Source organism: Tupaia chinensis, unplaced genomic scaffold (genome assembly GCF_000334495.1).
Source record: "Tupaia chinensis unplaced genomic scaffold, TupChi_1.0 Scaffold143996_1, whole genome shotgun sequence".
Taxonomy (NCBI): domain Eukaryota; kingdom Metazoa; phylum Chordata; class Mammalia; order Scandentia; family Tupaiidae; genus Tupaia; species Tupaia belangeri.
Genome location: NW_006203847.1, coordinates 2,988,140 through 3,014,722, shown reverse-complemented (window position 1 = coordinate 3,014,722; position 26,583 = coordinate 2,988,140). Strand labels below are relative to the sequence as shown.

The 26,583-nt window shown below is 36.7% G+C and overlaps 1 protein-coding gene across 1 annotated transcript in view; it reads right to left on the bottom strand.

Annotated features, from left to right (window-relative positions):
• The window catches only part of TENM1 (teneurin transmembrane protein 1), a 659,425-nt gene that overhangs the window by 595,946 nt on the left and 36,896 nt on the right, over positions 1-26,583 (bottom strand).

Below are 26,583 nucleotides of genomic sequence, written 5' to 3'. Positions count from 1 at the left end.
AAGGCTTGAAGTGGTTCAGAACTGCCTCTCATGTTAGGATTGGCTCCTGTCCAACAGAACTGCCAGATGTTGGAATGACAGTCTCACAGTGATTCTCCAGTAACCATATCTGTACTGCAATCAAACGTCTTTGAAGAAGCCATTCTTCTCTCTCTCATTTTCGAGTTATGATTTCCTATCTTTGTACGGTCTTAGTTACAGTGATTATTCAAGAGGTGGACACCCAGTCCAGTTTGGGACAATTATATTACCTGCTATGATTTGACTGTCTCCTCCAAAACTCATGTTGAAATTTAATTTCCATCATAGAAGTATTAAGGAGCGAGACTTTGGTTTTGTTCTGTTTTGTTGAGAGAGATGATTGCTATAGGGAAGATGCACTCTCCAGAGAGACAAAAAGCAAGAAATCATCACCCCCCTAGGGGGGATGGCCATACCACAAACCCTTCTCCTCCATTCTCCTTTCAGCATCTTGGGCACGCATGCACATGCGCCTACCATGGGCTTTAAGTAGCTGTGTCTGGGACTTGAACCACAGTTGACTAGGTGGTAGTCCAGCAACATAACCGTTATGCCATCTGCTGGTCCCAAGAAGTGGGACCTTTAAGAGATGATTAGGCTGTGAGGGCTCTGCTCTCATTAATGGATTAACGCCATTACCTAAGGAATATGTTTGTTATCACGTGAGTGGATTCATTATAAATGGAAAGTTTGTCTCCCTTTTCTCCCTCTCTAGCCCTCTCTTTGCTTTCTGCCCTGTGATGCCTTTCCATATAATAATGCAACAGAAAGGCCCTTGCCAGAAACTGGCACCTTGATATTGAGCTCTCAGACTCTAGAACTATGAGTCAAATTTCTATTTATTAGAAAGTATCTATTCTATAGTATTCTGTTACAGCAGCACAAAATGGACTAATACACTACTTACCTGTACCCAGAAATTGGTCCAGTTACTGTTATAGGACATAGGCCACACCAATTCAGATTCATCATCATGTTTTCTTTCTTTATTTTTAAAATTTTCACAGAAATCAGGTAGAAGAGGATCTCCTTCCTTTTAGTTACAATAATTTTAAGGGCCAAAGCATGGCATGGTGGTTATGATGTCTGGATCCCACATATTTGACCACATGGTTTGAATCCTGGATCTAACAGCTTGAGAAATATGTGAGGTACATGCCCAAAATCCCAAAAGAAGGGAGAAATGGAGGAGAAGGACGGAGGTGTGACCAGCCCCCTTGGGGATTACTTCCTCACTTTCCTTCTCTCTCTGTCTCTCTGGTGAGTGTACAGAATCGCTGGAAAAATTATTTTAATAAAACTGAAGAAAAGAGAGAAGGAAAGAAAGGCTGTAAGGTTGCCAGCTCAGAGCAGTCAGCAGCAGTCAAATGTTTATCATATACATAAGGAAAATGACCTGCAGAGACAGCTAAGTATGGAGGGCGTCTTAATGTTCAAGTCCGTGGTTCTCGTTTATGTTCCAGTTTTTGACATGTCCCACCTTATTAGGCTATATGAATGGACAAAAACCTATTTTTTTCTTTCAAGTTAATTGGATTTGGGTTTACATCATTTGTAGTCGGCGTCCTGGCTAAAAAGCAAACCAGAGGAAATAATCTGAAGATGGGTCAGGAAAGTGATTTCATGATCAAGTCTCTACTAATGGATATTTTTACTCACTCCTTTACCTCATATACTTTTTTCTTATTTTGAGTCAGATGTTAAACTGTCCTTGGCTATATCCCCAAGACCAAAGACAGAACGAGCTGAAATTTGTTCACACCCAGTGCTTGATAACTTTTTTTTTTCTTCCAGAAGGTGCATGTGCAAGAGAGAAAGAGAAGGCACTGTCCAAACAGGGTATGGTCACACTGAAATACCTTTCTTTTTTCATTTCTCCATCCCATCAGGATTTTGAGCATACATGTATATGCACCCAGCATGTTTCTCAAGCTACTGGGCTAAGACTCAGCCATGGTCAGCCTTACAAAATCTGATTCCCTATGCACAGGGCATGCACAGGGCATGCACAGGGCATGCACAGGGCATAGCCATTGGCTTACAGGAATGACCTGGTCATTGAATTGAATTGTAATAGATTCCTCCTGTAGATGTTTAATCTTCTCACCTCTTCAACTCCAATATGCTCTCTTTTTTGTGTGTTTGCACTGCTAGTTAGTCAGTCCCTATTCTATTGCTTCCTGATATGATTTGACTCTGGACACTCTTGTTTAATTAATTCACTCTCTTTGCAACTTTCTGCTCCTTCATAGATTGTACACTGGCCAGTAGTGTCTCACCTTTATCAGGTGAAACAAAGTTACTTGGTCATGATTGGCTCATAAGTCTTCCATGGTAGCCAGAATATCTATAGGCTTAAAATAGCCCTTGACATGAGCTCTGTCTCTAGGAATCAAATAGGAAGGGAACACATCACCTGTAAGCTTTGGACCCAAATTTAAGCCCTATTCTTGATTCTGGCTTCCTAACTCAGGTTAAGCAAACATAAATCTTGTCTGCATACTTCCTTCTTTATATGCAGAATCCTTGGCCTGAGTTTCATATCCTAGACTGGGCTGTCTCTGAAGTAGAAATGCATGTAGGAATTATGAAGAAAAAGATAACAAACAGATATGGAAAAGTTGCATCAGAGAGTAGCCAATTTTCTGACAGAAGCAAAGAAACATGTCACATCCTGAAGAGAAAGTCTAAGAAAAATACACAATCTATTATCTACCCATTAAACTCCCTAAAAACCAAAGGGGAGACCATACTCAAGCTAAAGCAAAGAAGGAAACTGATATTTAGTAAGTGCCTACTTTGTGCTAGAAACTGTGCTAAGCCTTTAATATATGATTGTCATTTAAAGATCTAATCATCGCAGTGACTCAGAGAGAGAGTCATTATTTCACAGATGAGAGAACAGGGTTAAGTCAAGTAGCTTGCCATGCTAAGTAACACAGTCAAAAATGTTAAAAAAGGAGCTAGAATTTGATCACAGATTTGTTTCTACCAAGACTTGGTAAACCAGGTCTTCAGCTACCTACACTCCAGCCACACTTTTGCTAGCCATTGTTTGAATATTGTCCTGCATGCTCATTTTGGTGCTCAAATGATTATTTGCACAGGAAGTTCTACTTCCCTATATATACCTGTTGAAAGTTCTATTTTTCAAGGTTCATTTCAAATTATCTCATTTCAAAGTTAAACTGGCCCTCTCACATACTTTCATGGTCCTCTATATTTTTATTTTGATCCTGATTATTGAATAACTTTTTTCAATCATTTTTATTTACTTATTTATTTTTAAGGTTTTTGCCATAGGCTATGTGTGCTCACCAGAGAGAGACAAAGAAGAACAGTGAGAGGAAAAGTGAGAAATCACCCCCTGGGTATTGGCCACACCACAGTCCCTTCTCCTCTATTCTCCTCCTTGGATTTTCAGCATGTACACACACACATACCCGGCATGATTCTCAAGCCACCAGGTCTAGGACTCAAACTGCAGTCAGCCACGTGGTAGTCCAGCACCTTAACCACCACACAACCTGCTGACTCTGTTGAATAGTTATCTTTGATATAGCTCTTTGGTTTGTTTGTTTTTTCCCACTATTAGATTGATCAGATAGTTAATAAGGACTAAGAATATACTCAATAGTTTGTAATGTCCATGATATTGCCATTTATTTAAAACTGTGCCATGACATTCTTTTAAAAAACATAACAAGATAAACAAATTATGCTACAGTCATTCAATGAAGATTTTTACAATATAACCTTGAAAATAAATGAACTATTCATACACATTAAATGGGTGACTCTCATTAGTGTAATATTGAACACAGATGGGCCAGCAGGTGGCATGGAGGTTGAGGTGGCTGAATCCCACATGACCAAGCTATGTGGTTTGAGTCCTGGACCTGGAGACTTTAAAATCATGCCAGGTGTGTATATGTGCATTCCCAAAATCCTGAGAGGAAAACGGAGGGGAAGGGATCCTGCTGTGACCATCATGCCTAGGGGATGCCTTTTCTCTCTCGATTTCTCTCTCTCCTTCCCTCTCTGACTCTCTCTGGTGAATGTCCATACCCTATAGCAAAACTAATAATAAAAAAAAAATAAAAATTGAGCACAGAAAAAGCAATTTTTGGGACCAGCAGATGGTGTAATGATTACATATCTGGACTCTGTCTGACATAGTCAATCACAGTTCAAGTCTTAGACCTGGCAGCTTAAAACTCAAGCCTGGCATGTGTGCATGCATGCCCAAGATCCTGGGAGGAGAATGGAGGAGAAAGGATTGCAGCATGGCCACCTCCCCTGGGGGGTGATTTCTCGCTTTTTGTCTCTCTTTATCTCCAAGGAGTGCATGCGCCCTATAGCAAAATTTCTAAAAAGGAAGACAGAGAGGGAGGGAGGGAAGGAGGGAGAGAGAAAGAGAGAGAGAAATAAAAGAAAGCAATTCTGCTTATTATTATTATTATGTTTATAAAACTGTGCAAAATAAACAATACATTATTTAGGGATTATTATGTACACATGTACATACATAACACTATAATGAAAAGCAAGAGAATGATAACACATTTCAGGATAATAGTTACTAGTAGAGGAATGAAGCAAGAGAATTAAGATCTGAAAAGATTATGTTAGGAGGCAAAAGGGTATTGGTAATGTTTTATTGCTTCTGTTAGGTGATGAATACATAGAACTTTAATTGTTGTCATTAACAGATCAAAATTTTCAATTAATTGAGTTTTTTCCTCTAGCCTTTTACTGTGAAGAAAAAAGGAAATGAAAAAGGAACACTTTTATTTCAGGGATTTAATCAATGAAAGTTGCTATAAGGAGTTTTTCAATAGGGAAAAAATCTTGGCATCAGAGAGACCTTGGTTTGAATTCTAGCTCTACAAATGTAGCAGGTGTCACTATTATTAGAGTACAAGGCAGACAGAACTGATAATTTAGAATGACGAACTTAAGTCACTCAAGATCAACAGTCAAAATGGAAGGTTCAAAAATGTCACACAGGTAGATGTCACACACATAGAAAAGGAGTTATTTTCAAAGGATTTTCTGGTTATCAATCCCTTGTCTGAGGAATAATGTGCAAATTTTTTCTCCCATTCTGTGGGTTGTCATTTCACTGTAATTGAAAGAAAAAAAAAAGACCTTCATAGATATGGTTTATTATCTCTTGATGAGGATGTGTACAGTAGTCTCAACTAGGTTGAACTGAGGTGTATATCAGGCTGGGTAAAGTCTCTTTAAAACATAAATTATGTAAAAAAAAACACATAAATTATCTATAGCAATTGACTGTATAAATAATAATAATAATAATAAAGAAAAAAAGCACTGAAAAAATTTTCAATAATCAGATTGAAGTTTTAAAAATCTGAATTAGCCAAAATGTAAATTAACTAAAATTCCTCATTTCCTAAGCATTGCCTTGACTGAAAATGTACTATGCTTTCATTCTTTTTAGTGTATTACTTGAAAAATGAGAAAACACACACATACTCTCTCACACACATATATATATACACACAAACACAAATACTTTTTTGTGTGTTTCTAGAAGACTGAAATTGTGTTATACATATTGTTTGACAATTTTTCTCTCAATACTGTATTATGGATCTTTTCCCACATCAGAATATATAGCTCTACTTCATCCTTTTTAACATTTGGAAGGAAGTCCATTGTCTAAGATATCATAATTTGTTTAAACAGATCCACACATTTAACTTGTTTCCAAATATTTACTATTACAGGCAATGTTCAATGATCATCCTTGTAGCTACAACTGATTTTCAAAAAGCTTATGAAAAATATGGATTATGAAAAAACTACATGGATTTCAATTTTTTGTACTAAAATAAACTTGGACATTAATTCTATTTTCCACTAACTTTTTGAAGTGCTATAATATTTCTGATACTCGGTCAATAGTGTGTATGCTTTTTAAGTTTTGTTAGATTCTCACAAATAATTCTATAAAAAACTGTTCTAATTTGTATCCCATCAACAGTGTAGCCGAGTATTAGTCCTCAAATCTACCAAGAGTACATTGTATCAATTATCATTTTTTCCCTTTGCTAAATTAGAAGGTGAATAAAAAGCCCAGCCACAGTGGCGTGGATGGTAGGGACCCTTCTGTGTGGTGCTGGAAGCCGTATGGGAAGGCTCCAGGTTCTCATTCTGTATCTACCTGATCTGGCTGGCTGTAGGGATGGGGTTAGTATTGTAGTATGAAGACCTTGTTGAAGGTGCCTGTTTCTCTCTATCTCTTTCTCTCTACTATGAGGAAAATAAATAAACTGAAAAATAGAATTGTTCATTTTTATTTACATTTTATTTACATGCATTTATATTTATATTCTTTTTACCTGAACATCTTTTATATGTCATAGTTAATACATAAGTCTTTCACTTCTACATGGAAAGTGCTACCCATACAAATTTTATTTTGTATGTACCAAATATTATGTTCAAACCTATTGCTTTTCCCTTATTGTTGTTTATGGGTGCTCGATTTTTATATTGTCAAATCTGCCTATTTTTAAATTCTTTATGGGTTCTGGGTTTTATATTTCACTTAAGAATGCCATTTACATAACAAAATTATGTTTTAAACAAATAAGACTTCACCTCTCCTCACTGTTAATCCCACTCCCCTTTATTAGCTTCCACAAAATGCTATTAACTCAGGCTTTGTCTGACTGCATCAAGACTGAATGTTTTGTATATATCAAAGGCTACTGCTGTTTATTCCTCCTTCGTTCTCTCTCTCTCTTTCTTTTTACTGAAATTTTTGCTATAGGGCATGTATTCTCACTGGAGAGACAAAAATAGACAGAGAGACAGAATGTGAGAAATCACCCCCCAGGGGAGATGGCCATGTTGTAATCCCTTTTCCTCCATTCTCTAGGGATTTTGGGCACACACGTACATGTGCCCAGCATGAGTTTCAAGTTGCTGGGTCTGGGACTCAAATCGCAGTGGACTACGTGGGAGTCCAACAACATAACTATTATGCCATCTGCTGGTCCTTCTCACACTCATTTATACTATATAAGATATTTTACATATTACAAAAATCTCCTCCTTAACAAAAATATCTTCCTTAAATAATTCAAATAATACAGTGTGACCATGTCCCATTGGGAAATGCTTTCTCCCTCTCTTTGAATCTCTCAAAAGTCCACCTACCCTCTGGCAATTATAAACAAACAAATGGTCTTTATGCTTCTCCCATTCTTGTCACAAAGCAACTTGTATTTATTACAAAGTGAGTACCTTTCCATATCTTTCTCTAGAACCATAAAAATGTATAGTAGACACATGTAAAGAAATTGTCACCTTATTTGTAATGAAAATGGAATATTTTATGTATTACACCACACTTGTTTATTTTACATAACAATATAATACTCATGTTCCTTTCGGATAGAATGTGCTTGTAATTCATTCTTTAAATATCTGGAAATATTCTATCTTATAAATGTGTTGTCTATTATATAACTAATACCATATTGTTGGATATTCAGGTTGTTTCCTTCTGTTGTCATTGCTAACACTACAAACAATGCTGGATTTGTCATCCTTCTGGATTTTTTCCTGACCCCATGAGATCTTCTGGGTCTTTTTACTTCCCCTTTTCTCCTCCTACCTATATTTTGTTGAGCAACTTTAGTACATTTAATTATAAGCTTATACAGTCCAATATGGTAACTGCTAGCCCCATGTGCGTACTGAGCACCTGAAATATGGCTAGTCTGAACTGAGATGTGATACAAGGACAAAATAGATGTGAGATTTTTAAAAGTTGGCACACATGAAGGGTGCAAAAGATCTCATTAATAACTTTATATTGAGGGGCCAGCAGGTGGTGTAATGGTTAAGTTGCTAGACTCACACATGGCTGACCACAGTTCGATTCCTAGACCTGGTAGCTTAAAAGTAACTCTGTGCATGTATGGGTGCATGCCCAAAATCCCAGAAAGAAAATGGAGAAGAGATTGTGGCATGGCCACCGCCCCGCTCCTTGGAGGGTGATTTCTCACTTTCCCTCTCACTGTTCCTTTCTGGTGAGAACACACACAGTATGGCAAAAGCCTTAAAAATTTTTTATTGGTGACAAATTGCAAAAGCCTTAAAAATTTTTTATTTGTGACAAATTGAAATATTTTGATATCTAAATAAAATAAATAAGTAAATTAATTTTATCTATTTGTATTTTATTGCTTAAAATGTGGCTGCTAGAAAAATTTTAAATGATATACATGGCTTGCATTATATTTCTACTGGACAGCTCTGTTCCAGAATTTTACTGTTGGGTCATGGAGAAAGTCATGATGCATTTTTACGTAGAAAAACTGAAAAAAAATTATGTCATAACTTTCCCAATAACCCAATACATTTCCTTTATAAAATACACTTTCTGTTTAAATACTTGTTTGCACTTCATCCTGGGCAATCTGTCTTTCTACTTACTTAGATTGAATGACTTTTCCAGAGAGCCAGATTCACTGCCCAGTATTGCTTTTTCTCTCATCTTCAGGTCTCTATTTCGACTCATGGATCTTTGAGGTTTGTTTGTTTGTTTGTTTTTTCCTCAAGTATGTTTTTCACCGGTCGATCAAAGTGATCTACTGTTTGAATTCTTGCATGTCTTCAAACATCTCTGACCCAGACGGGTAAGTTATATCCTGATTATATAATAAAATGATTGGTTGGCAGTCCTTGGAAGTTTTGTGATGCTATTCTACCATTTTCTAGATTTCATGACATAGATGAGAAAACCAATAGCAGTCTTATTTATTTATTTGTATACAACTTGGCCTGTTTGCCCGGAAGCTTAAAAGATTTTCTTTTTCTCAATGAATGTTTCAGTGTAGAACAAAGTATCCTTCTTCTATATATCTGTTTTTAGACCAGCTTTCTGCCTTGTTAATTACACATTAAAATTTTGTAATTAAATTTAGAATATATCTTTATTAATTTCATATGATTACTCTCATGGAATTTGTGTACAGGCATGTGTGTTCCTTTACTGTTTTGCTGAATTGAATAAATTTTTTCAGTATTTCTTTTCTTTTTTAAAGTTTACTTAAGCATTTTACCCATGGTTGAGACAGAGAGAGAAAGAGAGAGAGAGAGAGAGAGAGGAAGAGAGAGAGGTCCCAATAAGTGCTTATTGCCATGATCCACATTCAGCCAGACTGAATCACAAGTAAACACATGTTCGGCATACTCAGACAGGTGTCTGGACTTCAATGTGGACTCTTCCTATGTGGGATTGCCTCATAGATCATGTTTGCCCACTGCCCCACTACATGGCTTTATTTATTTATTTAGCTATAGGATACATATGCATGCTATGTGAAACAGAGAAAGAGAGAGAGGAAAAGTGAGAAAGCACCTCTCCCCGTGAGGGGTGGGGGATGGTCACACTGCAATCCTTCTCCACTCTCTTCTTGGGTTTTGGTCATGCACACACATGTGCCTCACTTGTTTTTCAAGCCACTGGATCTGGGACTCGATCTACAGTTGGTCATGTGAAAACTAGCTGCTTTAAACACCATACCACCATACCACCTTATTGGTCATCCTTTCCTCAATATTTCTTTACATTCACTTAATGCTATAAATTTTGCTTTGTATATGTTTTTTGCTATATCCCTAGACTTTTTATAATGTAATCTCATTTTTCTTTATTTTTAAGCATTTTAAATTTGTTTTGATTTCCTCTTTGACTCAAAAATTATTTACGAAAAGTATTTTACAGCTCAAATTTTTTGTTTATTTTTTAATCATCCTTTAATTGTTAGTTTCTAGCTTTATATAATTCTTATCACAGAATATGAACTAACAGTTCTGCACTTGAGAATTAATTAAAGTTTTTCTTGTAGCAAAGTACATGATCATCTTTAGCAAATGGTCCCAGGGCACAAATATAAATGCTTATTCGTTTGCATTACAGTACATAATTCTACATATTTGTCTAAATATTAGGTCAGTTTTTATAATTGTATTATTCAAATCCTTTGTCTTATCCCAAATAGTTACCTACAATAAATATTTGTTTTATGAGTGAAGCCCTCTAGTTTATATTTTAGTGCTTTATATTTTAAATGCCAATTTATCTAATATTGTTATCCTTTCCTTACTCTATTGACAATTTACTGGTATATCTTTGTTCATTCCTTTATATTGAAATATTTGCATCAATTTGTTTAATGTTTACATCGTTTCATTAACATTATTGTATCAAACACAATAGTGTAGCAATTTATGTTTTGTGTATTTGTGGTAGGCAGAATAACACCCCTAATGATGCCAATATCCTACTCTCCATGGCATTTGAATATTTTATGTTATATGGCAAAGGGGAATTAAGGTTAAAATAGGGAGACTATTTTGGATCATATTAGTACACCTGGGTAATCACCAGGGTCTTTAAAATTAGAAGACTAGAGATCAGCAGGTGGTGTGGTGATTAAGGGTGCTGGACTCCCACACATGGCTGACTGTGGTCCAGGTCCTGGACCTGGCGCCCGGCTCTCTCTCTCTCTCTCTGTCTTCTCTCTCTCTGTGTGTCTCTCTTTAGTCAAAATTGAAAAATAATAATAATAAATAATTCTTAAAAAGATCTACAATACTAAATGAGATAATAGTCATGGGACCAGCGGTTGGCATAATGGTTATGTTGCTGGACTCCCATGTAGCCGACCACAGTTCAAGTCCTGGATCCAGTGACTTAAACTCACACTGGGCGTGTGCGCGTGCGTGCCCAAGATCCCAAGAGAAGACTAGAGGAGAAGGGATTGTCCTGGGGGGAGGGTGATTTCTTGCTTTCTGCCTCTCTGTCTCTCTCTGTCTTTCTGGCTAGTGCATGTGCCCTACAGCAAAAACCTCTCAAAAAAAAAAAAAAAAAAGGAAAAAGGTCAGAGGAGAGGAGCCAGCAAGTGGCGTGGTGGTTAAGGGCACTGGACTGCCACATGGCTGACTGAGATTTGAGTCCCAGACCAGGTGGCTTGCTTTCTCACTTCCCTCTCTCTCTCTCTTTCTTTCACTATGTCCCTCTCTGGTCAAATTAAAAATAAATAAATAAATAAAGTTAAATAAAATAGTTCTTTAAAAAAAAAGTCAGAGGAGATAAAATGTAAAGAAGATTCAAAGAGATGTATGATAAGTCTTCAAAAGTTAATGGAAAATGCCTATCATAAAAAACTATGTGTGCATGTATTTCAAGAATTGTTTGCACTAAAATAAACTCACACTTGAATTCTATTTTTCCACAACTCTTAAAAAGCATCCTTGTAAAATTGCTGGCTTTGAAGGTTAAGGAGGGGCCATGAGCCACGTAATGTGGACTGTCTCTAGAAGCTGGAAAACACAAGGAAAAATTCTTCTCTAGAATCTTCAGAAAGAAACACAGACCAGCTGACACTTTGAGTTTAGCCCAATGATAGTAATTTCAAACTTGTGGCTTCTAGAACTGTAAGGTAATATACTTGTATTGTTTTAAGCCAGTAAATTTATGGTAATTTGTAACAGCATCAACTAATAAAAGGGGTCTTCAAAAAGTTCATGAAAAGCATATATTATGAGAAGATTATGCATGGATTTCAACATATTCTGTACTAAAAATTAATTCAGACTTTAATTCCATTTTTTACATGAACTTTTTGAAGTTCCCTTGTATGCTATTGTAGGATATAGGTAACAGTATGTTTCTAAATTACTGGAGGTGGCGGATGGATAATGGGGAAAGTCATTTTTTAAAAAAGGGAAATTAACACTTCTGTTACTTATTCTTCTTTCCATTTCCTTATTGAATTTTTTGAATTGACTTTCTCTTCCTTATCTGCCTCTTCTCAACAATTTGCAGATTTATTGATATCTTTATTTTATATTTCAGTCTAAATTAAATCTTTCAGACATAATTCCCCATTCTCCAAGCACCAAATTGAAATCTTACAATTCTTTTAATTTATAAGCAGTAGTGTGAGTGTCTGCAACAGGGAAGGAGTGGCAGGGAATGGGTTAAATTTAACTTTATTTCATTTTTACCTGCTCTTTCTCACTGTTCTTTTCTTTCATTCTCAACCTCTCTGCCAAGCAAGGAAGTGCTGCTCAAGGCTCTTTACTCTAGACCTTCCTGGCGAATACCTTATACTTAGATTCAGTTTTCCGATCTGCCTCCCTTAAGAATGACCTGTTCTGTGTCTGGTTTACTCAGGGACAGTGACATTTTGGTATGTAAACCAAAGAACAATTCCATGCTATTAATAAAGCCAATACTATTTTTAAGTGGAACAATGGCTTAACTTTTTTTAAGTGGTTTTGCTTTCCAGTAGGAGACAATACCTTAACACAAAGAAATGACTCTTGGAGGCTGGGGATTCTAGGCACTGTGACAGGCTATTTAGTGAGGTGTTTGGACTGAGGCTAAAATGAGATCCTCATGCCACACTTCATTGTGCACAATGTAAGAAGGTTCATACTCAACCTGTGTGAAATCAAACGAGTAACAACAGAGTATGAACCACCAAACAAACTAGATATCCTGGTCACAGAGGTTATTGTGCCTCAGGGCAGCTCTAGGGCCACCACGCAAACAGATAATTGGGCTTATGAGCTGACAAAACAACTCGGACCCACACCATTAAACAACTGTAATTCACTCTGAGTCTAACAGAGATTCCATGGTTTATTGTTATAAAATCAACTCTATAAAACTTATAAATATGGAAAGAAAGAATTTAACATAATGCTGCATAGGGCACCTTATATCATAGAATACTAATAAAAACTTTTATATTATAGAAATACATTTTAATAATGTTGTGCTTAAGAATAATTATACTTTGAATGATTTTCATGAGAGAGATCTTTTCCTACACCCCCTTCAGTATTATGACCGGATTTTCTCTCCTAATCTATATTAGGTTAATAAATTACTTAGATTTTAAAAGCTATGGTGAATTATAGACTTAACTAAAACATGGACTTCTAAACTGGCTTCCATGTATCCATGTTAGCAGAATTTAACTGCCATTATGAATTATGTGTTAATTATGCTGTTTATATTTTATATGCATACTTGAGACTTATAACATGTTTAACATGTTTCTTTCTTCCTCCATAAATATTCAAAAATGTGTGTGTGTCTGTGTGTGTGTGTGTGTTGTGTGTTGCACTGGATCATGTTTTAAAACGGAAAAATAAAGAAGTTAGTGTGCCGTCTTGATTATCACTTACATGGTTGCTAAACCATAAAAAATAAAGCCAGAAACAAATGAAGGAAGAAAATGGCTTTAAATCTAGCTAAGGCTGTTAAATGAATAGTTAAAAAGCTTATAACCAAGTCTGAATTTTTAGCATTGAATCATAACTTTGGAACTGAAAGGGGATTTTTCAGACTATCTGGTCCAGCAGGTCACAAATTCAAAGTTCTACATGGGCCATGTACCTAATGTAAATGAGTGAGATGGGTGACATGTGACAACATGGATTGGCGGGGGCTGTGGAGACCCAGAGAATACATGTTCAGTCTAAGAGGGGTGATGCTGCTCAGTTTCAATTGGTTATTACATCTAAGTAAGGTCGCTAGAGCTTTCAATACATTGAGACAAGTTGGAAATCAATCATTTTACATGAAAAGTCTTACCTTTGCATGCTTATAATGAATTCAGTTTTAAAAATGTTATTATCTAAACTTCATGTCTGTGGAACATGTAGGGTACAGGTACCAGATTTAAATCTAAGCTCAAATCAAACTCTTATTTCATAGAAAGAAACATGGAAACATTAAATCACTTAAGTACTGGCCATACATAGTAGAAAGAACATGGGATTTGAACTTAGGCAGATCTGAGGTCTAATTCTAACTCTGTTACATAACCACTCGGTAATACTGAGCACATTTAAAAAATTCTCTGAGTCTCAGTTTCCCTCTCTGTAAAATGAAGATAGTAATACCTTTGGTGATGATATATATCTGTCCAGGTTTATCTTGGTGAATAAGAAATCTTTTTTTTTTTTTTTTTGTCTCTTTCTACCACTTTGAATTCCTACTCTAGTTTTCCAAAAGTAATCCTCTGTACCTGGAACTATAGGGTCGTCAGAAGTCATGATGCATGTTTGCATAGAAAAGCATAGAAAAATGTGTCATGACTTTTCTGACAACCCAGTATATTCTGCCTTACTTTCTACTAGAATGTAAATTGCTGTGATGGTAGGCAATGTCTCTATTTCTTTTCATTGCTACAGTCACAGCTCTAAAAATACTGTGATACCTACTAGTTGTTCAATATATATACTGGACTCGATGCCACAATCTTCCAGCCTCCATAGGTTTTTGCCATAGGGCGGGCACCACCAGAGACAATGTAGGAGGAGAGTGGGACACGGCAGAAGGTGAGGGATAGGGAATCAAGGATGGGAAAAAATATATATATATATACAAGACATAAGAAATGGAAAATTATTTCTTGATAACACGTATGTTGATGTGCTTGATTGAGCCAATATACAGTGTATTCTGGATGGAAAATTCATTTTGTATGCTGTAATGATGTATAGTGAATTAATGTAAAAATAAATTTAAAGAAAAGAAAAATATATATATATATATACTGGATAGATGAATGATTTCAATGAATAATAATACCTTGACTCTGTCCCTATAATAAATGAATAAATGCAAGTACATATATATATGTATGTTATCCAAGTTTGAAAATCAAATCTTTGATAGCTGAGGAAGGTAAAAGGCAAATAAACAATGCTATATCTGGAAGCCGAATTCACATTAAGTTCTCTCTCTATGATTATTGCCCTTGCATTATTAATATCTGTCAAAATTATGCAATGTTCTATATGGATAAACACCTCTTTTGGGTTTATGGAGAATGCAAACTTTGAGGTATTTGAAGAGCCTTTCAAAGGTAGCCTATTATTTACAGTTCTACTGAATTTGATAGTTAAAGGCACCTGTAGTACTCTACTGTTTCTTGTAGGTTTTTTTTGTTCTTTTTTTTCTTCTGAGGTTTTTGCCATAGGACACACGAGCTTGCCAGAGAGACACAAAGAAAGGCAGACAGACAGACAGTGAGACAGTGAGGAAGAAAGTGAGAAATCATCCCTCAGGAGGGATGTACAAGCTTCAATTCTGTGTCCTCTATTCTCCTCTCAGAATTTTGGACATGCATGCATACGTCCCTGGTATGATTTTTCAAGCTGCCAGGTCAGAGACTCAAACCGTGGTTGGCCATTTAGGAGTCCAGCACCTTAACCACTGCACTACCTGCTGATCCCTCTTCTAGGTTTTTCATTTGGGTGAAAAAGACAATTGACTAAAAGTCTATTTACCTTATGAATCATAGCAACAACTTTACACATATCTAGCATATCATACTTAAAAAATGCTGCCAAATGAACATTCATAACTACACACTTCCATTGCATTTCACATCAGCTCCATGAGGTAGATGGGGCTCAACCTATTTTTCTGATTTTACATAGTTGTCAGAGACATGCAGTGATCAGCAACTGACCTAAGGTTACTTATGAATAATCAAAAGACCTAGTAGTAAACCTCAGTTCTAAGGTGGTATTTTACATTTACAGGATTTATCTAAGACTTGGCCACTATTGCCACAACTACTGTATCCTACAATCTGGATTTTTCCTTCTCTTTATCCCTAACATAAATAATCACCTGTCCCAGGTCCTATTTCCAATCCTAGTTACCTAGTTACATTTCTACTTGGTATTTTTTTAAGAGGCTTTTGCCATAGGGTGCATGTGCTTGCCAGAGAGAGAGAGAGAGACAGTGATAGGGAAAGTATGAGATCACCCCCGGGGTGTGTGTGTGGCCATGCCACAATTCTTTCTTCTCCATTCTCCTCCTGGGGTCTTGGGCACGCAGCCACAGGCACCAGGTGTGATTTTTCAAGTTACTAGGTCCAGCATTCGAACTGCGATGGGCCATGTGGGAGTTCCGTAACATGAACACTATGCCATCTGCTGGCCCCTCTACTTAGTATTAATTCAACAAACTTTACTAGCCATAGGACCATGAATGATACAAAAATGAGCACACTAAGGACCTGTCCTCAAGATTCTTCAGTCATCAGTATAATATTAATTTTTAGTTTAGTTAAAATATATGTCCTTGCAGAAAATGTTATGCCTCAAGGGACTGTATTAGGGAAGATAGAAAGATGCTGGTGCTATGTGTGCTCGCCAGAAGGACAGAGAGAGACAGAAAGCGAGAAATTATCCCCTGGGGGGAAGGCCATGCTGCAATCCCTTCTCCTCCATTCTCCTCTTGGGATCTTGGGCATGCACGCACATGCGCCTGGTGTGAATTTATGCCACTGGGTCTGGGACTCAAACTGCGGTCGACTACATTAGAGTCCAGTGACATAGCCATTACACCAACTGCTGGCCCCCATCAACTCAGCCTATCTATTAAAAACCTCCAGGGAGTTTGGAATAATACCAAAATTTAACTTAATCTAGGGTAAAGTAGCCACAGAAGACTTTTTCATAGGTCTTATAAGCATTCTAACAAATAGCCAGGGTTAAATCACTGGTCTAAAAGGAAGAAATCACACTGTAGGGAGATAACTGAGGACAGCAAAAGACAAAAAAAAAAAATAATAAAGATACATTTGACTTTCTTTTCCTTTACAGTGTTAGTTAACCAGTTTTTGAAACCACTTATATTTAAAATGATTTCATTGGAAAAATAACTTTCCTATATCTTCTTTTTTAAATTGTATTTATTTTAATTTGATCAGAGAGGGACAGAGCAAGAGAGAGAGAAAGAGAGAGTGAGAGAGAGAGAGAAAGCTGCCAGGTCTGGGACTCAAACCATGTCAACCATGTAGGAGTCTAGCGGCCTTAACCACCACTCCAGCTACCGGCCCACTTTCCTGTCTCTTAATCTGCAATTTATTTCTTTTTCTTTATTATTAGTATTATTATTCACACATTTAATTGCTATACATCATTTATACTGTAAAGAGACTTTACTAAGCATGATGTACACCTCAGTCCAGCCCAGTTGAGAATACTATACACATCCTCGTCAATAGAAAATAAACCATATATGTAACTTCTTTTAAAAAAAAAGTATTTTCTTCCCCCAAATCTAGCAATCCATTACCCTTTAATGATGATACAAATCTGACCAGAAATCCTACAAAGTTTGGCAGGAAAATACCCAAGTGGATGAATCAGAGCTGAAAAATAAGCCAGCATGTTTATGTATAATCCAGATGAAACTTGGTTTATGTCCTCAGCTCTCTTGTGTTGCCTATCTTCTCCTTCTAGTGTGTCTTTATTCGGGATGGCACATGTTTGTCCTATTTTCAGCTACATCTTGGATTTTGGGCCATCCATCTAAGTTATTTTAGTTTGCTTATTTTTTCCTCTTATTTACAGATGTTGTTTCTCCTACAACGGGAGTTTCCAAAATATCCCACCAGCCTTAGATGAAGAAAATTCAAGAGGTTGGTCTCATAAAAAGAATAGAAGTTCCTTAAAAAAATCTGTATAGATCCAATCAAATTTAGAGAGAAGGAGATTTTTCTCCACTGAGGCAAGTCTCCAGCCTCAGACCCTGATTCTAACTATGGTTTCCTTGGGAATGGCTTGCATGACTTCTTGGGAAAGTGAGATTAAAGTTAAATATATTCTACTTCTATAGCTATGGTAATGTCTGCATAACTTCTTCTTCCTTCTCCAGTACGTCCAGTACATCAGTACCACATTAATTTTCTTAAATTGCCTCCTCAATGATCATGTTATACTCCTACCTTGCATCTGTCAAAGGTACTCCATTTCTTAATATATTCAATTCAAAAAATCAGACCTGGTTTTCAAGGTCCTATGACAATCTGGCCCTACCTAACGTGTTTTCTATTCATCTCTAACACATATTTCATGCCAATCAATCTAGTCTCCTTGTTAAACCATTTTTTTCTTTGCCCTCCTCTGAACTGTTCTCAATTTGAATAGTTTTTTTTCCTCATTCTGCTCCTTTAAATTCCAACTATTTTTCAAATTATAAAAGAAGTTCTAATTCCTTTATGAAGATGTACCCAATCTATTGCTGTAATTGATCCATCCCTTTTCTAGTATCCTAAAATAGTCACCCCCCCACCCCTAGTATGGTATTTGATTAAATATAGCCCTGTCACTATTTAAGTATGTTAATCCAGTAAAGTACCTGAGAGGGTTGTTTATGCCTCTTTTCTGATATCCCCCTGATTCTAACTTAGTGCTAGGCACATGGTTAAGACATAATAAATATTTGCTGACTGCTAACTGATTGCTGATGTTTCCTAGTAGCCTGGGCTTATGTACACTGTCAGTTCTGTCAACAGAGGCTGAGAAAATTCTGCCAGAGATTATGTCTGCATAAGAGTAAGCCTCTGGCACAAATTGCGGTAACTGCCACTAGAGAATTCACCTGCAGGAAAGGGACCTCGGGCATATTTCTTGGTGCTCCAGGAGGCTCTTATGGCAGGTTTTCCACTGTCCTAATACAGTTAAGGCATGTGCTAATGTGATGATGTGAGTCTCTTCAATAATTCACGATAAATCTCTACCTACTTTGTTTTCTGACATAGCTTTAGCATTCTAATGTCCAATAGACTATGCCTTAGATTTACCATGAATTACAAATTTGTGGAAAAATTGGACATACTCAGAGAGCAGAAATTTTACATTTTAAAAGAATTCTATTTTCTGTGGAAACTCTACTTTCAGTTAAGTGTTCTATTTTATTATGTTTGAGCAAAACAAGCCCAAGGTTTCCATGAAGAATATATTCAGAAGTTAAGAATTTAATTTCAAGATCCTGAACTCTGATTCCTCACAGAACACAGCCTCTCTTTTTTGTGTACTCATTTTCTCCCTTAAATTACTAACAACACGTATCATAGCTTCTAATTTCCAGGCCTTTCCCTATTCTCTAAGTCTTTCTCTGTCTCTCTTTCTCTCTCTCTCTCTAACACACATATGCACGCACACAGACAAGCAAACGCTTCACCAACCTCCCAAACTACAGCCCATGGTTATACATTTGAAACTTCCAGAAAGTATTTCTTTATAGCTCATATTATCTTGTTCCCCTATTGTTCCATTCTTTTTGTATTGAATTTATTGTAAAAATTCAATAAATAGTAGCAGTTATTATTATTGCCATATGACTTAATCAGAATACAAACTTGTTTTCTGCACTATGCATTGCCTTCTTGAACTCCTTAATGGCCTTCAGGATAAAAGCTCTTGAGCTCACATCATTCACAACTCTGAGGCTCTCACTAAAGATGTCTACCTCCTTCTCACTGTGATCACACACTCATTTCATGCTCCCCTTATGTACTCATGTCACACCTATTCAGCTGAGGCCTTCATCATCCACCCAGGTCTTTTATATACATGCACTTTGTCTCTCTCACTCTGTCCTAAGCTCCGGATCATTTAATTCCTCAAGCGTTGGAATGGAATGAGTGTTTCTTTTGTACCTCACCATGGGACCACTGTCAGGGTCCTGCACACTGTAGGGGCTCAGTAAATGTTATACTGAGAGTCAAACGCATGCCTGAAAGAATCCTTTTAAAGCTAAAACTCAAATACCTACAAAATACCCAAAGGAGCCCAGCAGAGGAATAGGTAAGATTGAGCAGCAGAGCTTATTAAAAACGATCTGGGTCTGCGATACAATTTCTTTTAGACTGAATTTTTCCTTAGGCTTCGAACACATCCTAATTCTCTCAGCTGCTTTAATCATGTAGATATTAAACAATGTGGGGGCATCAAACAGTCTTTTAGAGTTATGAGAAGTACACGCTATGAATAGAAACGAGGGAGGATAAAAGCCAAGCATGTGGTGACTGGCAGTCCCAGCAGCAGGTGTCTTGACTGAGGACAGACCCCAAGATCTACTGGAAAATGCAAAAATGGAGAAACCCAAAGCTGTCACAGAAGAAGGCTTCAAAACTCAATCCAAATCAAAGAAGGCTGCAGACTTTCATGAAACCTTTTAAAAGGAAAACATTAAGTTTGTCTGAATTGTAAATAGAACCCATCTGAAGACACATTTTCCCTTTTAAAAAATCATTCCAAAGCACAAAACCAGGACCAGAAAAAAAAAAAAGAAAAAAAGAAAGAAGAAAAGAAAGATAAACAACAACATCTCAACAGAATCTAAAGTTCAGCGAGGGAGGGTTGTGACAGTCAACCTTTTTTTTTTTTTCTTTTTAAAGTAATGGTAGCCAGGAAAGAAGATGATGGGTTGTAAGAATTCACCACCTGGAAAAGGGAGTTACCTGGGGAGTGACAGCTGCCATAGGAAAAGTAGAACAAACACACCTGCTGTCAGGCACACCTGTTCTTTTCAGGGAGAGGAACCATGAGGCTGAAACAGCAGAAAATGCCCAAAAGCAAGATACGATGTCTCTTACTACCCTTAAATATCATCACTGACGCCTCTGGAGTTATTTCCTTCACGAGAATGGCTGTAGAGTAGCCACATAATATTCTACCCAAGTCTTTCAAATTTCATAGTCTCTCAAATTGATTTTCTGGCAGATAGAAAGGAATTCCTTTGAGACGTAACAAAGGAGAAAGGCAAACATTTTCTATGGTCTACCCTGAAGAAAGAAAGAAAATAAATTATTATGGACTATATTAAAATGTTACTTACAGTGTTGTTATCCAAGTGGCATGAAACTTACTGGGACTGGTAGGGTGGACAGAGATTATAGGAGTTGGAGAAGAAAAGACATCATAACACACACACACACACACACACACACACACACACACACATACATTCATGTACACACAGACTTCCCAAAAGGTCCGACCTCCCCCATAGGAATTGTTTGGCCTTTAAGTGTGGATTATCACTTTTTTTAGACATATCTTTTGTTTATTTATATTTATATATAGAGAGATTTTTGTTATAGGGCATGTGCACTTACCAGAGAGATAGAGAAAGAGAGAAAGAAACTAAGAAATAACCCCCTGGGGGGGTGGCTACACTCCAGTCTCTTCTCCTCCATTCTCCTCTCTGAATTTTAGGTGCACATCCAGAGTGAGATTCAGGCTGCTAGGTCCAGGACTTGAACTGCAGTAGACTACAATGGGAGTCTAGGAACATAAGCATTACGCCATCTGCTGGTCCCAGATAATCACTTTTTAACATGGCATCATTTCTAGTTCTACAAACTTTCTAGCTGATCACTGATGCTTGCAAAAGTCGAATTCTAAGCTTCCACAGTAACCCAAGGAATACTGCAGCCCCATGAAAATAAATCAGACCAAAAGGGCACGATAGCTCTGTAACAGATTAGCTATACTAGCTTTGTAAACGCTCACAATGCCCTACAGGAAAGCCTGCCGCCAGCAGATAAGCCAAACTAGAGTTCAGTATCAGTGGCAATATTTTGTCCTGCCTTGTAAAAAAAAAGATGATATAGTAAAGGATTGAACTAATTGAGGCAATGGAAATAGTGAGATAGAAGGAATTTTAAATGGAACTCATGTATAATCCTAAAAAAGACTAAAACAATCCAGTATTTTTGAGTGCCACTAGGTACTCTCTGTTAGGTATTATAAGGAATTCAAGAGTGTGCTATATCAATATAATTAAAAGTATTTGCAAGTGTTATCCTTAAAGAACTTACCATTTCATTGGGAGAAACAAACTTTACAACAAATACTTCATCCAGTAAATAGTCAACTGCAAGACTGTGAATGTCCGACAATAACCACTGTAGCAGTTCACAGGAGGCAGAGAGTAATATATGCAGAAGTCGAAAGTCCTGAAGGAAGACTTTATCAAAGAGGGGTGACTTGAGCTAGGCCTTGAGTAAGGATAGGATTTGTAAATGCTAGAAAGAGCCTCCGAAAGAATGTTTGTAACTAAGACTCAAGGGAAATATGAGATTCAAATATGACCTTCAGTATGAGTCACCATCAGTCTGTTTACTCTTGAGTGTGAGAATCAGATATTCTTATTAGTGTGGAAATTAAAGTTCCTAGATATAAAAGTGAAATAAATCACCACAGTTTGTGTGGACTTTTTCTAAACTTGCATATAATGCAAACAGAAAAAATATATATTTTTACAGATTTTTTACTTTAATTAAATTTCAGGCATCTCTGCATACTTAGGTTTAAGATCACAATCAGTACCAGAGTAAAAAATCCCAAGAGATGCCTCTGAATAGGCTCCATAATAAAGTCACTACTCTTGGTGAATTCATATTCAAATCAATCTTAAATTCTATTTTAAAATAATCCCAAGAGTAATCTTAAAACCAAATCCTGCAACTCTATAGCTCCATCTCTTGATTATCCATGTGGTGGTTGTAGAGAAAATTAACGTCTGCTTTTCATAGATTCCTACTCCCAGATTTTCATCCTGGGGCAGCTGTATTAACCAGTTTCTATCTCACGTTTTGTAGATCCCCACATTCTCAGTGAAGAGGTCAAAAGGTCAGTAGACAAAGGAAGACAGGCACACAAAATACAACTAGGAAACCCTTCTTTCTTTCTTTCTTTTCTTTTCTTTTCTTTTCTTTTCTTTTCTTTTCCTTTTTTTTTTTTTTTTTTTTGAGAGGTTTTTGCTACAGGGTGCTTGCACTCATCAGAGAGACAGAAAGTGAGAAATCACCCCCCATGCTGCAATCCCATCTCCTCCATTCTCCTCTCGGATCCTGGGTATGCACACGCATATGCACCCAGTGTTGAGTTTAAGCCACCGGGTCCAGGACTTGAACCGCAGTAGACTATATGGGAGTTCAGCAACATAGCTATTACACTAACTGCTGGTCCCGGGAAATCCTTCTTTCAACAACCCACATTGTGAACATTGAACTCACCGGTCAAATAGAACATGGCCATGTGTTCAAAGAGGATAAATAAGTCTAAAGATTCATCAAGAAAATATATTACCAACACACACATTAGATTTAGAGCAGTTTTGAGTGATTTTCCAACTTATATTCAGGACTTAATTTAATATTTCAATGAGTACTTAAAAAAAGAGATTAGATATTATCCATTGTTAATTTTAAAAAGACGTTTGATAGTCTCATTAGTGTTCTACAAATCCAGAATTTGTTAAAAATTTCAATAGGCTTTGTTAGAAATGTACTATTAGTGAAAAATGTGCATATAATAAATTAATTTCAAAATTAAAATTTGGAGAGGAAAAGCTTAAGCTATTTAAAATAAGCTTTTAAAAAGCACTTTAAAGGCATGCATTTACATTGTAATAATTGGTAATTATTCCTATGCGCTCATTAAAGCAAGCACAGAAGACTCTCTCTCTATTTGGCCTCATGATATTTGCCAGTTTAAGTACCACTGCATTTTAGAACCATTTTCACATATTTTACTCTAAACTGCATGTATTCAATTGCTACATAATATTACTTACACTTTTATTTTTTTTAAATGTATTTTCTACAGAAACATTTCACATGCCATCTCACAATTTTTAGTTATAAAAAAGAATAGCTGCATATGGGAAATATCTCCAAAAGTACAAAAATACATATAGGATCAAAAGTAGTATTTCCTTCTAGCTCTGCCCCAAGTGCTACACCCCAAAGGAAATAATTAAGAATATGTGTGTGGCCCAGTAACATAGCATAGGCAATAGCATACTGCTTGGTAATGCTGGGGCTACATGCAAGACCGAGGTTTTAATCTTGAGTCAAACTGGAACAGACAGGGCATGGCATCATGGCTTGATGAGACCCTATAGAGGGTGCCTTTCTCTTTCTCTCTCTCTCATGAAATAAATAAAACAAACTTAAACAATATTTGTGTACCTCTTATGTATTAGATTGTCACAAGTCATGACACATTTTTGTAATGAAAGATATGCCATGACTTGTCTGACAACCCAATCTATATACACCTTCATGTGTTTGTATATGCCTGTTGTACTGCATATGTGTATCAGGTGTAACATATTCATGTTTGTGTATGTATGTGTGTATGGGTAATATATTTTCAATAAAATGTTGGAGTTTTTGACATAGATTGTTCTATATTTATTTTGTTTAACAGTATCATATCTTGGAGCCATACCTATCTACATCTTTTTTAATGGCTGAACAGATGGAAGAATGGATTTTTTAAAAGCCAGTAGAGATTTGAGGTGTTTCAATTTTGTTTTTGGCAAATATTATCACAATTGTCCTCCAAAGAAATTTCATAGATTTGCGCTACACAAGAGTGACTTATGCCTACGTATCTTAGAGCAATAAAGGTGCAATTCTTACTAATGTACTGAAGCATTCAGATGAGCTTCTTCTTGACTGGTCTAGATTCGCTAGGTCCTACTATACAAACCTTTCCACCTTGAAGTCACTGCTTCTATTGTCATGCCATAACTCACCCTCTTTGCTAAAGTTCTTAGTTGATTTAGATTGTATATCTGACATTGCAGGGAAGGGAAGAAAGGGAAAATGGTTTATGTTTTCTTGATTATGGCTTTTATGACTTGTGAGGAGCTATTTCTCCTAGTGTGTACATACGAGAAACTATGGTGGCAGGGAATAAGTGGTGCAGCAGACCAGAGTCTGTCTGAGAAGGACAGAAATAGAAATGAAATGGCTATGAGACAATTAAATGAGACTGAATTTTAAGTAGTCAACTCATCTTTCTCCTTAAAAACGTTTTTCATATGTGCAATAGAAGAAAATGGACACCTATAAATGGTTTAGGAGGCAAAGGAAATGTGACTACAATCATTGCTTTGAAAGACTGTATTTTAAATGTCTCCCTATGTGTTACACAAAGCTGTTTAATTGTCAATATCATGTACTGAAGGATTGTCTAACATTGTTCATTATGAATTAAAGGGAAAATAATGACTGAGGAAACTTGAGGGCAACACAATCTCTCCTGGAATAAAATATTCCCTGGTAGTACGTGGGACAATGGGAGGATTAAATTAATGTTGTAAGGCACCATTTAGAGAGTGCATTGACAGAAAATGTACGATATTTAAAAACAAAAGAGTTGAAGTAGGATCGATGATTGGGACAGGTCACTGCCTGCTGACCCCAATTCTCCATCTGTAAAACCAAGTGGCTTCACTGTTTGAACCCTAATAGCTCTTTCATTTTTATGATTCTAATATTATGGACATAGTTAATAGTCAAGTTGTATAGGTGTAAAACCATTCTGTGGAGAGAAACATTAAAATCTTCAATTTCAGGGACCAGCGGTTAGCGTAATGGCTATGTTGCTGTACTCCCATGTAGTCAACTGCAGTTCGAGTACCAGACCCGGTGGCTTAAACTCACACCAGGCACGTGTGCATGCCTACCCAAGATCCCAAGAGGAGAACGGAGGAGAAGGGATTGCGGCATGGCCATCCCCCCCTGGGGGGTGATTTCTCTCTTGCTGTCTCTCTGTCTCTCTCCGTCTTTCGGGTGCGTGCACACACCCTATAGCAAAAATCTCTCCGAAAAAAAGAAAACAAAACTTCAATTTCAGATTTATTTTATATTCATTATCAGTACAATTTTTTCTAACAAGGATTATGTCTGAGATGTCTTTCTCTTCTCTGTGCCTGGCTACATCTTACTTTTGAACAGATGTGATGCCACATCTTCCAGGAATTTCCCCCTGATTCTTCTACCCCCCTATTTGAGTTAGAGGTTCCTCTTATTGTTATGACACCATATTTTTAATTATGTTTTTTCAGTTTCCTAATTTGATGATAATAAACTCCATATTGTCAGTGACTGTGTCTTTGTAGTCTTAATGCTTAGCACAATACCTGCTACATAGCAGAGACTCAACAAATGTTTGCTGAATTCATTAATTAAAGCATGTCAGTCAAACCACTCTTGTCAATTATTTTTATGGTAAAAACTTCTAAACTTGTGCTATCATTGGCTGATAAATTCATCTCCTTATTTATATTCTCAGATATCTCATTGGTACCTCAAAATTAAAAGGTTTAGAGACAGACAGCTCCATTTGGGCAGAAAGGAAGATGTCCCACTGATAACTGGGCCTCCAGCATCCAAAACTCGCATGAACAGCCCTTCTTCAAGAGACAGACAGCTCCATGGCTCCTGCGATCTAGCCCTTTGGGCAGAAAGGAAGATGTCCCACTGATAACTGGGCCTCCAGCATTCAAAACTCGTGTGGTAGGAAGATCCCTTTCAAGTCTCCTGTCTCTATTTGCCTTTGTCTCTCTCTATATCTGTCTCTGTCCTCTCTCTCTCTCTCTTTTTTAAAATTTTTTACTTTTTAGAATTTTTTTAAGGTGAGGAATTTTACAGGGCCCTTTGGCCCCTCCTACCTATCGCGCGGTTTTCTAATTTTTGAGTTGTATTGAAATTTTTTGAATATTAATTTTTCTTTTTAGATTTATTTAAAAGTTCTTCTCTTCTTTTTCACTCTTTCTTGTCTGTTTTTTTGCTGTTGTTGGTATTGTTTCCCTCTCTCTGCTTCCTTTTCTGCACACTCCTCGACCCTCAGATTAAACTTCCAAGTTTGGGAAGAAACCGA